Source organism: Hipposideros armiger, unplaced genomic scaffold, assembly GCF_001890085.2.
Source record: "Hipposideros armiger isolate ML-2016 unplaced genomic scaffold, ASM189008v1 scaffold_154, whole genome shotgun sequence".
NCBI lineage: Eukaryota > Metazoa > Chordata > Mammalia > Chiroptera > Hipposideridae > Hipposideros > Hipposideros armiger.
In genome coordinates, this window is record NW_017731504.1 from 2,700,245 (window position 1) to 2,707,514 (window position 7,270).

The window sequence follows — 7,270 nt, forward strand, 5'->3', positions numbered from 1 at the left end:
TCCTTGTCTCTTGTTATAACCTTTGTTTTAAAGTCTATTTTGTCTGGTGTAAGTATTGCTACTCTGGCTTTGTAATTTGTATCCATTTTCATGAAGTATCTTTTTCCATCCATTTACTTTCAGTCTGTATCTTTCAATCTAAAGCAGTGGTTCTCAACCTTCCTATTGCCGCGACCCCTTAGTACAGTTCCTCATGTTGTGGTGACCCCCAACCATAAAATTATTTTCGTCGCTACTCTATAACTGTAATTTTGCTACTGTTATGAATCATAATGTAAGTACCTTTTTGTTTTCCAATGGTCTTAGGCGACCCCTGTGAAAGGGTCCTTCGACCCCCAAAGGGGTCATGACCCACAGTTTGAGAACCGCTGATCTAAAGTGATTCTCTTGTAGGCAGCATATGTAAGGATCTTGTTTTCTTATCCATTCAACCACCCTATACATCTTTTGATTGGAGCATTTAACTAATTTTTATTTAAAGTAATTGTTGATAGATATGTAATTGTTGCCATTCTGTTATTTATATTTTTGATCTTTTTTTCCCTTCTTTTTAAAGAAATCCCCTTAGCACTTCTTGTAATACTGGTTTGGAGTTGATGAACTCCTTTAACTTTTTCTTGTCTGGGAAGTTCTTTATCTGTCCTTTGATTCTAAATGCTAGCTTTGCTGGGTAAAGTAATCTTGGTTGTAGATCATGCTTTTCATCACTTTGAATATTTCCTGCTAATCCCTTGTGGCCTACAAAATTTCTGTTGAGATATCAGCGGACAGTCTTAGGAAATCTCCCTTGTAGGTAACTAACTGGTTTTCTCTTGCTGCTTTTAAGATTCTGTTTGTCTTTAAGCTTTGACATTTTAATTAGAATGTGTCTTGGTGTGGGTCTCTTTGAGTTTGTCTTGTTTGGGACTCTGCACTTCCTGGGCTTGTATGTGTATTTCCTTCACCTGGTTAAGGAAGTTTTCTGTCACTATTTCTTCAAATAGGCTTTCAATTCCTTGCTCTCTCTCTTGTCCTCTGGTTCCCCTATGATGTGAATATTGTTGGTTGCTTGATGTTGTCCCAGAGACCCCTTAAACTATCTTGATTTTTTTTGTATTCTTTTTTCTTTTTGCTATTCTTTTTTTTTTTTTTTAAAGATTTTATTGGGGAATTGGGGGAGGGAAACAGTGTTGGGGAATCCAGGAAGGGGAACAGACAGGTAGACAAATTGCTCTTTTGTTTTTCAGCCTAGTTGTGGAGGACATCGTTTCACTGGCCCATGTTGGTATGATCATTGTGCTCTTCCTGGGTGAGGTGTCGCTGGTCATTGGTTGGCTGCTAACTGCGGCTCACAGCAACTCTCGCTGGCTTCTAGCCACTCATGCTGGCTGCCAGCCACTCATGTTGGTCATGGCAGCCCACTGCAGCCCCGCTGCAGCTTACACCATCGCTGGCGACTCACAGCAGCCCAGCTCCAGGTCAAGCTGTTGTTCATCATCTTAGCTGTAGAGGGTGCAGCATCACTGGCCCTTAATGTGGTATTTGAACCGTGGTCCTGCTGCTCAGAGCTGGTGCTCCCAAGTGAGCTCTTAACCAACTGAGCCACTTGGCTGGCCCTCTTTTTGCTATTCTGATTGGGTGTTTTCTGCTACCTTATCTTCTAAATTGCTGATTTAATCCTCTGCTTCATCTAATCTACTGTTGATTCTCTCTAATGTATTCTTTTCAGATATTTTATTCTTCATTTTTGACTGATTCTCTTATATGTTTTCTATCTCCATTTTATGTTTCCAGTCTCTTTGTTGAAGTTCTCGCTGAGAAAACTGAGCACTCTTATAACTAGTATTTTGAACTCTGCAACTTTGCTTGTCTCCATTTTTTAAAGTTATTTTTCTGGAGCTTTGTTCTCTTTTTCATTTGGGACATATTTCTTTGTCTTCCCATTTTGACTGCCTCCATTGTTTCTTTCTGTGTATTAGGTAGAGTTGCTATGTCTCCCAGTCTTAGTAGAGTGACCTGTGGGATGGAGTGTCTCAGTCTCTCTGGTCACCTGAGCCAGGTGCTGCAGGTGTGTTCCTTGTGAGGGTTGTGTGTGCCCTTTTGGTGCAGTTGATCCTTGGTTGCTGATTGCATGTCAGTGGGAGGGATTGACCCTCAGGCTGATTGGTTGTGGGGACTGGCTGTGACCACGGTAGAGGAGCTGTTGTGCAGGGGCTGACCCTATGGAGCAGGACTTGAATTAGCAGGGCTCTGGTGCCTGCCCAGTGAGCCCTTCTGGTGTGTCATCCATGGAGGCAGCTGGGTGGTGCTCTGGCTTGGTCTGAAGCTGGCCATCAGGTGTGTCAGCCCTGGGGCTTCCTGCGAGGGTCCCCACTTCAGGCCAAGCTCAGACTCTGCCTGTGCTCTGTCCAGGCCACCTGCAATGAGCCACAGAGCAATCTGCAGGTGGCCACCACGTGCACTAGGCTTGGAGGTGCCTGGGAGAGGCTGAGCTGCAAACTGAAGCTGGCTGCCACTAGTGCTAGGCACTGGATCTGTTCAGTAAGAGGTACAGGGTACACTGAGGCCAAATGCTACTTATTTGGGGTCTGTAAACCTTTGAGATATTTTAGGAAATCCCACAGCATGAGCCACAACATGTTGTTTGTATGAAAAAAGCACTGGAAGCAGCTTGGGTAGGCCCATAAATTGGGTGGGGTGGGGTCTCGGAATCACTGGTTTGGGGCTAACAGTATTAGCCAGGTTGATGGAGAGTTAGATATGGTGCTGCCTAAGTCTGCACGCCTGGAATAGGGAGGGATCAACACAGGCACCATGCCTTCTGCCAGCACTTCTGTCTGGAGAAAGCTGCCCCTCCAGCCCTTGCCCTTAAACCAGACAACTCAGTTCCTTCCTGTATGTCTCTGGCACCTTTCAACCTGATGCCCCAGTGCTGGAGCTCAGAGCGAGTGAGTCTATCAGTGATTAGATGCATGTGCGGTATAATAAGATTATAATATTATAAGAGTATAATATTAGATGGATAAGCAGACAGGGTTCCAATTTCACTCATTTCTACTAGCCTCATGATCTCAGGAAAGTTAGGTTTTCCAAGCCTTGGAAAAATCACACACCTCACAAATATACTGAGTTAAATGAGTTGATCCCTGTCAAAAGTGTAGCAGAATGCTGACACTTAATCTGTAGTTTCTTCCCTTCCCCTGAAATACAAAGAGGTACTTATTTGTTAATCAGATAAATTAATTTAACTATAATTTTTTGCTTTATTATTTTAGCATTACTGTTATGCTAGAAGGAAAAAAAATTACAATGTTCTCTTCTTCAGGGAAAGCCTCTTGCAATCTTAAATTAAAGAGTAAGTTTAACTGTGCACAGGCCTGAAAACACTCTCTATAGCCAGGTTTCTAATCCTCATTTTGTACCAAAGGAGTGTCAGAGATTTGAGCATAATATCCAGCTATTTTAATGGGTTTTCTAAGAGTGTGAATTGACTTATAATACAGGCAGCCCCTTCTTTTCATGCTAGGGTTGAAAAAGCCAACATTTTTTTCCTGAGGATTATAGGATTACCTTCAATACCATATTTCATAACCTGTTATAAGACCCAAGGAACTCAATAACTGTTAAATAATGATATCTAATGTGAATTTTTTTCTTTTTCTTTTTTAACAAAAGCATATTAAACTGTGAATTCCTAAGTTTCTCTCTCTTAGTCATTTACTCTTATAATTTAGACCAGTGGAAAAAAAACCTGGAAGATTCACAAAATTTTCTATTTGCAACTGGTCAAGCAAAACCAAATTGACCCATGACATCCCTCTTACTGAACCTGTGACATTTTCTCTACACCTGGTCTAGCCTGGATAGGGCTACTGTTTCTACTGACCTCAGCTTTCTTCTATTAACCTGTGATAGCAGCCTTCACACTGGTGTAAAGGTCTATTGCCTAAAGTTAAATCTTTCTGTGCTATTGAGTAGTAAAAACTAGATCTCTGTGTCAGAGCACTTAGCAGGGAGAGAGTAACAGTGTGCCCATACCAAAAGCAAGCAGGGTAATTTCCCTACTAATACCTAACACAAGCAAAGTGAAATTTATTACCATGTGATAATTTTAAGTCACATTTCTGCACATTTTAACATTTCTGAAATTGGATGTTTCTTACAATCTAGGGCATCTTACAATAACTGTTAACAAGGGGGCAGACATGACCTAGTTATCACTGCTGTGACATGAGAATCTTAGGCTGTTATTCCTTGGTGGCATGACTGCAAAACCTCAAGGTTTCAATCAACAGACCAAGTCAGTACACTTTTTTTTTTTTTTAAGATTTTATTAGGGAATTTGGGGAGGGGAACAGTGTTGGAGAATTAGGGAAGGGGACCAGCCAAGTTGTTGTTCTTCAATCTTTGTGTGGAGGGCGCCAGTCACCGTCTGGCTTCCCGTTGGCGGCTCGTGGCTCTAAGCTCAAGGTGCTGTGTTCAGTCTTAGTTGCAGGTGGGCGTAACCACCATCCCATGAGGGAGTCCAACCAGCAGCCTTGTTGTTAACAGCACACACTCTATCCACTGAGCCATCTGGGTGGCAGCTCAGCTCAGGGAGCCGAGTTCAGTCCTAGTTGTGGGTCGGCGTAGTCCACCATCGAACAGGCAATTTTGTTGTTATACCAGTTGAGCCATCCTGCTACCTGTTGGCAGCTCAGCGACAGCTCAGCTCGGGCACAGTGTCACTGGCCCATATGGGAATCGAACCGGCGGCCCTGTTTCTCAGAGTTCTTAAGCCAACTCTTATCCAAGTGAGCCACTTGGCTGACCCTCAGTACACTTTAAAAAGGCTATAAGTCTTACTCGTGGTTTCAAAACTGTATATTGGCACTGTACAGTAAGCCCCCAGAGATCATGGTGGGGTATTCTTTTCCCCTGTTGGAAAAACATGGGCGTCAAATGAGACTGAATTGAGAAGTGATTCAGACAAGCCCAGACTCTGAATGTGAAGTATTAGGAATGCTTTGACTGATTTATTTCACTTATATGTTGCTTTTTATGTAAGCACAAGAATAATACAGGATATAAATTTATGTCTAAATGAATCTGAGAAAGCTCTTTCAATAGGCATAAAATAAAAATGCTAAGTGATAGAAAATCATTTTGTTATAGTTTAATGGGTGGTATTTTTTTCTTTCTGTTTTTCTTAGTGGTGGATAATATAATGATGAGCTATATTATTGGTGGCACCTTAGACTTAATGTAATACAGTATCATTATTCTTGGGAGTATGTGGATTACCCTATGGATTCTTTTCTTGAAGAGATTTAAAAAAAATCTCCAACTTTCACATCCAATTAATTTAATATGCATATATACTACATTACTATAGTCAAATAAAATATAAATGTTATGATATTATTGACTTTTTATGCATGACACAAAATTTCATCACTTTTGACAGGCAATAATGAGAATGTATTAATACAATTGTCTCTAGGTTATTCCTTTTGTAGCCTGTTAAAGCATTATAATTTGTCTTTCTAGTTAAAGATGTGGCATGGAGAAAAGTAACAAAACTCTTCAATTTCAAGTGGCTTATAGGTTACATGAAAAAATTTCTGCTTGAATATAAGTTCTAATGAATGTGTAAAGACTACAGTGAATATTTAACAACATCCATTTATTAAAAAAAATATTGATTTTTTTGTTTATGGTACTTGGGAACTCAGCAGTAAAGCCCTGTCATGGAGGAGCTTAGATTCTAATGGGGTAGATAATAAATGAGATAAATAAGTAAATTGTATGACAACTAATAACTGCAAAGGGGAAAGATAAAGAGAGAAGGAAGATAGGAAGTTTGGGGAAGAGTTCAAAACTTTGGATCAAGGTAAGTCCTCTCTAAGAAAGTGCCGTAAGAGCAGAGCCCTGAAGAAGTGAGGAATCTACCCAGGTGGATATCTGAGAGAATCATGTTCTAAGCAGAGGAACAAACAAACAGAAAGTCCCGGGGGCTGAAATGTGCCTGTTGTGTTCCAGGAAGGCAAAGAGGCCAGAGGAGTTAGCATGGAGTGAACAAATCCCAGTGCATTAGACTAGGTCAGAGAAGCAACATGTGCGGAGTAGCTCACGTGGGTATCGCAGGTCAGAGGAAGCACCTCGGCCCTTCCCTGTGAATGAGATGGGAGGCACTGGAGGCCTCTGTTGCAGCCATGCACCCTGGTCTGACTGGTATTTTATGTGGATGTTCTGACTTTTGTTTTGAGAAATGACTAGGGAATGGAAACAGGGAGACAGGTTTGTAATAATCCAGGTGAGAGATGATAGTGATTTAAACTCAGTTGTAAAAGAGGTATTGCAAATCCAATTTCTGGATATATTTTGAAGGGTACACTATCATGATTTACTGAACTGGATGTAGGGTGAGAAAGACATGAATTCAATGATTATTCTGAGATTGCAGGCCTGAGCCACTGAAGAAGAGCTGCTACTTACAAAAGATAACGCTGGGAACACTGTATAAGGAGTAGAATTTGGGGAAGAGGGTCAGGAAATTTTGGATATGTTAAATTTGAGATGCTTGTGAATATCTACAGGGGGTATCAGACAGGCAGTTGGATACATAAGTGTGAAATTAAGGCAGAGATATTAATGTGGGAGTCATTAGCATATGGATCATATTGAAAGCTAAGAAACTCAGTGACATCATCAAGGGAGAGAAGCTTGGTGCTGAAAGCCATGTCAGAAAGTGTTTCATAGAGAGAGGCATCAAGTGTGTCAAATAAACAAGATGAGGGGCTGGCTGAGTGGCTCAGTTGGTTAAGAGTTGGCTTAAGAGCACGAGCTCTGAGCAACAGGACTGCCGGTTCGATTCCCACATGTGCCAGTGATGCTGCGCCCGAGCTGAGCTGTCGCTGAGCTGCCAGCAAGTTGCAGGATGGCTCAGCTGGTGTAACAACAAGATTGCCTGTTCGATGGTGGGCTATGCCCATTTGCAACTAAGACTGAACGCAGCACCTTGAGCTTAGAGGCCACGAGCTGCTGGCGGGAAGCCAGATGGCAACTGGTGCCCTCCACAATGAAGACTGAAGAACAACAACTTGGCTGGTCCCCACCCCGAATTCCCCAACACTGTTCCCCTTCCACAATTCCCCAATAAAAAACTCTTTAAAAAAAATAAATACTGTATTTGCCGGCGTATAAGACGACTCGGCGTATAAGACGACCCCCTAACATTTCCACTCAAAATACAGAGTTTGTTATATGGTCGGCTGTGTGCGATTTTGCGAGTGTGGTAAAATCGCATAAC